At 58.6% G+C, this 9,412-nt stretch overlaps 1 protein-coding gene across 1 annotated transcript in view; it reads right to left on the reverse strand.

Annotated features, from left to right (window-relative positions):
• LOC132387876 (transient receptor potential cation channel subfamily V member 6-like) overlaps positions 1-9,035 on the reverse strand; it is a 34,032-nt gene extending 24,997 nt beyond the window's left edge. The window contains exon 1 of the mRNA XM_059960210.1: positions 8,963-9,035. The gene's annotated coding sequence lies outside the window, so the exon portion shown is untranslated. The remainder of the gene's footprint in view (positions 1-8,962) is intronic.
• Positions 9,036-9,412: the final 377 nt, after the last annotated feature.

Below are 9,412 nucleotides of genomic sequence, written 5' to 3' on the forward strand. Positions count from 1 at the left end.
GTGAGAGAGAGACGGGGTGGGGGGAGGTTGTATCACACGCAGGGTCAGAGAGAGAGAGAGACACGGTGAGAGGGAGAGAGAGAGAGACGGTGAGAGAAAGAGAGACGGGGTGGGGGGAGGTTGTATCACACGCAGGGTCAGAGAGAGAGAGAGAGACGGTGAGAGGGAGAGAGAGAGAGACGGTGAGAGAGAGAGAGACACGGTGAGAGAGAGAGAGAGAGAGAGACGGTGAGAGGGAGAGAGAGAGAGACGGTGAGAGAGAGAGAGAGATGGTGAGAGAGAGGGACGGGGTGGGGAGAGGGTGTATGATACAGGGTCAGAGAGAGAGAGAGACGGTGCGAGAGAGGGACGGGGTGGGGAGAGGGTGTATGATACACAGGGTCAGAGAGAGAGAGAGATGGTGAGAGGGTGAGAGAGAGACGGGGTGGGGAGAGGGTGTATGATACACAGGGTAAGAGAGAGAGATAGATGGTGAGACGGTGAAAGAGAGGGACGGGGTGGGGGGAGGGTGTATGATACACAGGGTCAGACAGAGAGAGACGGTGAGAGAGAGGGACGGGTTGGGGGGAGGGTGTATGATACACAGGGTCAGAGAGAGAGAGAGGGTGAGAGAGAGGGACGGGGTGGGGAGAGGGTGTATGATACACAGGGTCAGAGAGAGAGAGAGATGGTGAGAGGGTGAGAGAGAGACGGGGTGGGGAGAGGGTGTATGATACACAAGGTCAGAGAGAGAGAGAGACAGTGAGAGAGAGGGACGGGGTGGGGGGAGGGTGTATGATACACAGGGTCAGAGAGAGAGAGAGACGGTGAGAGAGAGGGACGGGGTGGGGAGAGGGTGTATGATACACAGGGTCAGAGAGAGAGAGACGGTGAGAGAGAGGGACAGGGTGGGGAGAGGGTGTATGATACAGGGTCAGAGAGAGAGAGAGACGGTGAGAGAGAGGGACGGGGTGGGGAGAGGGTGTATGATACACAGGGTCAGAGAGAGAGAGAGACGGTGAGAGGGTGAGAGAGAGGGACGGGGTGGGGAGAGGGTGTATGATACACAGGGTCAGAGAGGGTGAGAGAGAGGGACGGGGTGGGGAGAGGGTGTATGATACACAGGGTCAGAGAGAGAGAGATGGTGAGAGGGTGAGAGAGAGGGACGGGGTGGGGAGAGGGTGTATGATACACAGGGTCAGAGAGAGAGAGATGGTGAGAGGGTGAGAGAGAGACGGGGTGGGGAGAGGGTGTATGATACACAGGGTCAGAGAGAGAGAGACGGTGAGAGAGAGGGACGGGGTGGGGAGAGGGTGTATGATACACGGTCAGAGAGAGAGACGGTGAGAGAGAGGGACGGGGTGGGGAGAGGGTGTATGATACACAGGGTCAGAGAGAGAGAGAGTGAGAGAGAGGGACGGGGTGGGGAGAGGGTGTATGATACACAGGGTCAGAGAGAGAGAGACGGTGAGAGAGAGGGACGGGGTGGGGAGAGGGTGTATGATACACGGTCAGAGAGAGAGACGGTGAGAGAGAGGGACGGGGTGGGGAGAGGGTGTATGATACACAGGGTCAGAGAGAGAGAGATGGTGAGAGGGTGAGAGAGAGGGACGGGGTGGGGAGAGGGTGTATGATACACAGGGTCAGAGAGGGTGAGAGAGAGGGACGGGGTGGGGAGAGGGTGTATGATACACAGGGTCAGAGAGAGAGAGATGGTGAGAGGGTGAGAGAGAGGGACGGGGTGGGGAGAGGGTGTATGATACACAGGGTCAGAGAGAGAGAGACGGTGAGAGAGAGGGACGGGGTGGGGAGAGGGTGTATGATACACGGTCAGAGAGAGAGACGGTGAGAGAGAGGGACGGGGTGGGGAGAGGGTGTATGATACACAGGGTCAGAGAGAGAGAGAGTGAGAGAGAGGGACGGGGTGGGGAGAGGGTGTATGATACAGGGTCAGAGAGAGAGAGACGGTGAGAGAGAGGGACGGGGTGGGGAGAGGGTGTATGATACACGGTCAGAGAGAGAGACGGTGAGAGAGAGGGACGGGGTGGGGAGAGGGTGTATGATACACGGTCAGAGAGAGAGACGGTGAGAGAGAGGGACGGGGTGGGGAGAGGGTGTATGATACACAGGGTCAGAGAGAGAGAGACGGTGAGAGAGAGGGACGGGGTGGGGAGAGGGTGTATGATACACAGGGTCAGAGAGAGAGACGGTGAGAGAGAGACGGGGTGGGGAGAGGGTGTATGATACACAGGGTCAGAGAGAGAGAGAGGGTGAGAGAGAGAGACGGGGTGGGGAGAGGGTGTATGATACACAGGGTCAGAGAGAGAGAGAGATGGTGAGAGGGTGAGAGAGAGACGGGGTGGGGAGAGGGTGTATGATACACAGGGTCAGAGAGAGAGAGAGACGGTGCGAGAGAGGGACGGGGTGGGGAGAGGGTGTATGATACACAGGGTCAGAGAGAGAGAGAGTGAGAGAGAGGGACGGGGTGGGGAGAGGGTGTATGATACACAGGGTCAGAGAGAGAGAGAGAGAGAGACGGTGAGAGAAAGACGGGGTGGGGGGAGGTTGTATCACAAGCAGGGTCAGAGAGAGAGAGAGAGACGGTGAGAGAGAGACGGGGTGGGGGGAGGTTGTATCACAAGCAGGGTCAGAGAGAGAGAGAGAGAGACACGGTGAGAGAGAGACGGGGTGGGGGGAGGTTGTATCACACGCAGGGTCAGAGAGAGAGAGAGAGAGAGAGACACGGTGAGAGAGAGACGGGGTGGGGGGAGGTTGTATCACAAGCAGGGTCAGAGAGAGAGAGAGAGACGGTGAGAGAGAGGGACGGGGTGGGGGGAGGTTGTATCACACGCAGGGTCAGAGAGAGAGAGAGAGACGGTGAGAGAGAGACGGGGTGGGGGGAGGTTGTATCACACGCAGGGTCAGAGAGAGAGAGAGAGAGAGACGGTGAGAGAGAGGGACGGGGTGGGGGGAGGTTGTATCACAAGCAGGGTCAGAGAGAGAGAGAGAGACGGTGAGAGAGAGGGACGGGGTGGGGAGAGGGTGTATGATACACAGGGTCAGAGAGAGAGAGAGTGAGAGAGAGGGACGGGGTGGGGAGAGGGTGTATGATACACAGGGTCAGAGAGAGAGAGAGAGAGAGACGGTGAGAGAAAGACGGGGTGGGGGGAGGTTGTATCACAAGCAGGGTCAGAGAGAGAGAGAGAGACGGTGAGAGAGAGACGGGGTGGGGGGAGGTTGTATCACAAGCAGGGTCAGAGAGAGAGAGAGACACGGTGAGAGGGAGAGAGAGAGAGAGACGGTGAGAGAAAGACGGGGTGGGGGGAGGTTGTATCATACGCAGGGTCAGAGAGAGAGAGAGACACGGTGAGAGAGAGACGGGGTGGGGGGAGGTTGTATCATACGCAGGGTCAGAGAGAGAGAGAGACGGTGAGAGGGAGAGAGAGAGACACGGTGAGAGAGAGACGGGGTGGGGGGAGGTTGTATCACACGCAGGGTCAGAGAGAGAGAGAGACGGTGAGAGGGAGAGAGAGAGACACGGTGAGAGAGAGACGGGGTGGGGGGAGGTTGTATCACACGCAGGGTCAGAGAGAGAGAGAGAGAGAGACACGGTGAGAGAGAGACGGGGTGGGGGGAGGTTGTATCACACGCAGGGTCAGAGAGAGAGAGAGAGAGAGAGACGGTGAGAGAGAGACGGGGTGGGGGGAGGTTGTATCACACGCAGGGTCAGAGAGAGAGAGAGAGACACGGTGAGAGAAAGACGGGGTGGGGGGAGGTTGTATCACACGCAGGGTCAGAGAGAGAGAGAGAGAGACACGGTGAGAGAGAGACGGGGTGGGGGGAGGTTGTATCACACGCAGGGTCAGAGAGAGAGAGAGAGACGGTGAGAGAGAGAGACGGGGTGGGGGGAGGTTGTATCACACGCAGGGTCAGAGAGAGAGAGAGAGAGAGAGACGGTGAGAGAGAGACGGGGTGGGGGGAGGTTGTATCACACGCAGGGTCAGAGAGAGAGAGAGAGAGACACGGTGAGAGAGAGACGGGGTGGGGGGAGGTTGTATCACACGCAGGGTCAGAGAGAGAGAGAGAGACGGTGAGAGAGAGAGACGGGGTGGGGGGAGGTTGTATCACACGCAGGGTCAGAGAGAGAGAGAGAGAGAGAGACACGGTGAGAGAGAGACGGGGTGGGGGGAGGTTGTATCACACGCAGGGTCAGAGAGAGAGAGAGAGACGGTGAGAGAGAGAGACGGGGTGGGGGGAGGTTGTATCACACGCAGGGTCAGAGAGAGAGAGAGAGAGAGAGACGGTGAGAGAGAGACGGGGTGGGGGGAGGTTGTATCACACGCAGGGTCAGAGAGAGAGAGAGACACGGTGAGAGGGAGAGAGAGAGACGGTGAGAGAGAGACAGGGTGGGGGGAGGTTGTATCACACGCAGGGTCAGAGAGAGAGAGAGAGAGACACGGTGAGAGAGAGACGGGGTGGGGGGAGGTTGTATCACACGCAGGGTCAGAGAGAGAGAGAGAGACGGTGAGAGAGAGAGACGGGGTGGGGGGAGGTTGTATCACACGCAGGGTCAGAGAGAGAGAGAGAGAGAGAGACGGTGAGAGAGAGACGGGGTGGGGGGAGGTTGTATCACACGCAGGGTCAGAGAGAGAGAGAGAGAGACACGGTGAGAGAGAGACGGGGTGGGGGGAGGTTGTATCACACGCAGGGTCAGAGAGAGAGAGAGAGACGGTGAGAGAGAGAGACGGGGTGGGGGGAGGTTGTATCACACGCAGGGTCAGAGAGAGAGAGAGAGAGAGAGACACGGTGAGAGAGAGACGGGGTGGGGGGAGGTTGTATCACACGCAGGGTCAGAGAGAGAGAGAGAGACGGTGAGAGAGAGACGGGGTGGGGGGAGGTTGTATCATACGCAGGGTCAGAGAGAGAGAGAGAGACGGTGAGAGGGAGAGAGAGAGAGACGGTGAGAGAGAGACGGGGTGGGGGGAGGTTGTATCATACGCAGGGTCAGAGAGAGAGAGAGAGACGGTGAGAGGGAGAGAGAGAGAGACGGTGAGAGAGAGGGACGGGGTGGGGAGAGGGTGTATGATACACAGGGTCAGAGAGAGAGAGAGATGGTGAGAGGGTGAGAGAGAGACGGGGTGGGGAGAGGGTGTATGATACACAGGGTCAGAGAGAGAGAGAGATGGTGAGAGGGTGAGAGAGAGACGGGGTGGGGAGAGGGTGTATGATACACAGGGTCAGAGAGAGAGAGAGTGAGAGAGAGGGACGGGGTGGGGAGAGGGTGTATGATACACAGGGTCAGAGAGAGAGAAAGAGAGAGACGGTGAGAGAAAGACGGGGTGGGGGGAGGTTGTATCACAAGCAGGGTCAGAGAGAGAGAGAGACACGGTGAGAGAGAGACGGGGTGGGGAGAGGGTGTATGATACACAGGGTAAGAGAGAGAGATAGATGGTGAGACGGTGAAAGAGAGGGACGGGGTGGGGGGAGGGTGTATGATACACAGGGTCAGAGAGAGAGAGACGGTGAGAGAGAGGGACGGGGTGGGGAGAGGGTGTATGATACACAGGGTCAGAGAGAGAGAGAGACGGTGAGAGGGTGAGAGAGAGGGACGGGGTGGGGAGAGGGTGTATGATACACAGGGTCAGAGAGGGTGAGAGAGAGGGACGGGGTGGGGAGAGGGTGTATGATACACAGGGTCAGAGAGAGAGAGATGGTGAGAGGGTGAGAGAGAGGGACGGGGTGGGGAGAGGGTGTATGATACACAGGGTCAGAGAGAGAGAGATGGTGAGAGGGTGAGAGAGAGACGGGGTGGGGAGAGGGTGTATGATACACAGGGTCAGAGAGAGAGAGACGGTGAGAGAGAGGGACGGGGTGGGGAGAGGGTGTATGATACACGGTCAGAGAGAGAGACGGTGAGAGAGAGGGACGGGGTGGGGAGAGGGTGTATGATACACAGGGTCAGAGAGAGAGAGAGTGAGAGAGAGGGACGGGGTGGGGAGAGGGTGTATGATACACAGGGTCAGAGAGAGAGAGACGGTGAGAGAGAGGGACGGGGTGGGGAGAGGGTGTATGATACACGGTCAGAGAGAGAGACGGTGAGAGAGAGGGACGGGGTGGGGAGAGGGTGTATGATACACAGGGTCAGAGAGAGAGAGATGGTGAGAGGGTGAGAGAGAGGGACGGGGTGGGGAGAGGGTGTATGATACACAGGGTCAGAGAGGGTGAGAGAGAGGGATGGGGTGGGGAGAGGGTGTATGATACACAGGGTCAGAGAGAGAGAGATGGTGAGAGGGTGAGAGAGAGGGACGGGGTGGGGAGAGGGTGTATGATACACAGGGTCAGAGAGAGAGAGACGGTGAGAGAGAGGGACGGGGTGGGGAGAGGGTGTATGATACACGGTCAGAGAGAGAGACGGTGAGAGAGAGGGACGGGGTGGGGAGAGGGTGTATGATACACAGGGTCAGAGAGAGAGAGAGTGAGAGAGAGGGACGGGGTGGGGAGAGGGTGTATGATACACAGGGTCAGAGAGAGAGAGACGGTGAGAGAGAGGGACGGGGTGGGGAGAGGGTGTATGATACACGGTCAGAGAGAGAGACGGTGAGAGAGAGGGACGGGGTGGGGAGAGGTTGTATGATACAGGGTCAGAGAGAGAGTGAGACGGTGAGAGAGAGGGACGGGGTGGGGAGAGGGTGTATGATACACAGGGGCAGAGAGAGAGAGAGATGGTGAGAGGGTGAGAGAGAGAGAGAGGGAGAGAGACAGTGAGAGAGAGAGACAGAGAGAGAGAGAGAGACGGGGTGGGGGGAGGGTGTATGATACGCAGGGTCAGAGAGAGAGAGAGGTGCTTGTGTGTGTGGGAGTGAGAGAGTGTGTGGGAGAGAGAGAGGGTGAGAGGGAGATAGAGAGAGAGACAGTGAGAGAGAGAGAGGTGTGTGTGTGAGAGGGAGATGGTGAGAACGAGGGTGAGTGAGAGGGATAGAGAGAGAGAGTGTGGGAGAGAGAGAGGGTGAGAGACAGAGAAAGAGGGAGCTAGAGAGAGAGGGAGGGACAAAGAGAGAGAGAGAGGGGTGACAGGGGGCAGAGAGTGTAACTGATACGGAGACCGAGGGTCAGGGAGAGAGAGAGAAAGGGAGGGGTGAAACCGGGGTGATTTGGGATGGGATAGGGGTGATTTGGTGGGACTGAGAGATCTTTACAGAGGGGCGTGGGGATTGGGGTGACTGGAGGACCGGGAAGTTTATGGAGAGTTGGAAACGGGAGAGGGGGGATCTGGAGAGGGAGAGGGTGAGGTGAGGTTGGAGGGAGGATGGGATGAAAAGAGGGGAGGGGGCTGTGAATTCCGTGCTGGGCACTAAATCACATTAGTGGGGTCCGGGCAGAAGGGAAGGAAACAAGCTCCGTATTTGTGGGAGTTTGCAGGGCGGGCAACACGCGGTTTGCAGACCGCTGGGATAACGATCATCGAGATGACACCGTCAAAGATGGGTGTGGCATCTTTCCCGCCTCCAGCTCAGAGCCCGCGATCTAAACCCTGACGGTGTGACTCCGGGGCCAACGGACAGCCTGGCGCCTTGCTGCCCCCGAGGGAGCTTCGCTAGGCCGCCACCAAAGCCTGCGGCCTGCAGGCCGGGCGTCCGGGAGATGGGGTGCGTGGGGGCCCGCGGGCGACCCCCTCTCTCGCCGATCACAGCGCCGGAGAGGGCCCAGATCGTCTGGCGGGGGGGGAGTGGGGAACGCCCGAAGGGAAGTTTCCAGCATTCGAGGAATCTCTCCCTCAACGCCGTCACCGGATGAGGCCCGGGCGAAAGGTTTAATCAAAACGGGTTGGAGATCTGGACCCGAATTCACCTTTTATGACGTGTCCAGTTAGGTTGGAACGTTATAAAAGTTTTATGCTGCTATATTAGTACGCGATTCCTGGTCGGTGCGTCTGTAACGAAACCCAATTTCCCTCGGGATCGATAAAGAATGTCTGTCTGTTTAAGGTCCTTAACATTATTGCTGAGCAGGGAGATGTTGGGGTCCGAGGTCGCAGCTCCCCGGAAGCGGCTCCGCGGGCCGAGACGGCGGTTCAGAAGGCCGAGGCCTTCTGTTAGTCGGGGCATCGAGTTCAAAAGTCAGGAGGTGACGTTGGAACGGCGGGGCCCCGTCCGGAGAATCGCACCCGGCCCTGGCCGCCCCACTGCAGGAAGGGTGTCGGGGCTTCGGGGAGGGGGCAGAAGAGGGTCGCCGGGGTCCTGCCCGGTTCGGAGGGCCCGTGCTCTCACGGGAGGCCGGGTAAACTTGGGCTGTTTCCTCCGGAGCGACGGAGGCCGAGGGGAGATCGGGGAGAGGTTTACAAGATTGTGGGAGGCACAGACAGAGCGGGCAGAGAGTATCTGTTCCCCGGGGGTTGAAATCTCTAACACCGGGGGGCAGGTATTGAAGGTGCGGTGGGGGGGGTGTGAGGGGTAGGTTTTTTTACCCAGAGAGTGGTAGGTGTCTGGAAACGCTCTGCCTGGGGTGCTGGGGGAGGCAAACACATTAGAGGCTTTTGAGGGAGGTTTGGAGGGGCACAGGGATGTGAGGAAGATGGAGGGAGGGTAGGTAGAGGGGGGATCAGTGTTTGGGTGTTTCAGATCTGCTTTACAGCTGGGACGGCACAACATAGTGGGCCGAAGGGCCGGTCCCTGGGCGGTCCGCTTCTCTGTCCGTACCCTATTATAGGAGAAGGAGGCAGAGAAAAAGAGGAATGAGGAGGGATGAAGGGGAAGAGAGTGTGAGGGAGGAAGGGAGGGGGACAGGGAGTCGAGAAGTCGGAGGCGGAGTGCGGGCAAGAGGGACGAGAGGGTTGCACCGGACGAATCGAGAGGGCTGAGGACAGACAGGACAGGGAGGGAGGAGGGAGTGCAGGTAAAGAGGGAGCAGAGAGAGGAGAAGAGGGGTAGTGAGAGGGGGAGGACAATGCAGAGGCTGGGGGGAAGAGGGGGCCTGCGAGACTTACATAATAACGTGGAAGGGTCCCCCGAGGGCAGTTCTCCCAAAATATCGCCGGGCACCGAAACGGAGAATGTCCGGGATCTGATCGCAGACACCAGAGAGAGAGGGAGGATTCAGAGAGGCCCCAGACTACACCCTTCCCCGACAAAGTCCTGGGGGAGGGGGGTCACTGAGGGACGGAGTGAGGCAGCTGGATTAACGTCAGTGGGGATACAGTCAGTGACACAGTGTCCTGGGGGAGAGGGGTCACTGAGGGACGGTGTGAGGGAGCTGGATTAACGTCAGTGGGGATACAGTCAGTGACACAGTGTCCTGGGGGAGAGGGGTCACTGAGGAACGGTGTGAGGCAGCTGGATGAACGTCAGTGGGGATACAGTCAGTGACACAGTGTCCTGGGGGAGGGGGGTCACTGAGGGATGGTGTGAGGGAGAGGGATTAACGTCAGTGGGGATAC

Source organism: Hypanus sabinus, unplaced genomic scaffold (assembly GCF_030144855.1).
Source record: "Hypanus sabinus isolate sHypSab1 unplaced genomic scaffold, sHypSab1.hap1 scaffold_2305, whole genome shotgun sequence".
Lineage (NCBI taxonomy): Eukaryota > Metazoa > Chordata > Chondrichthyes > Myliobatiformes > Dasyatidae > Hypanus > Hypanus sabinus.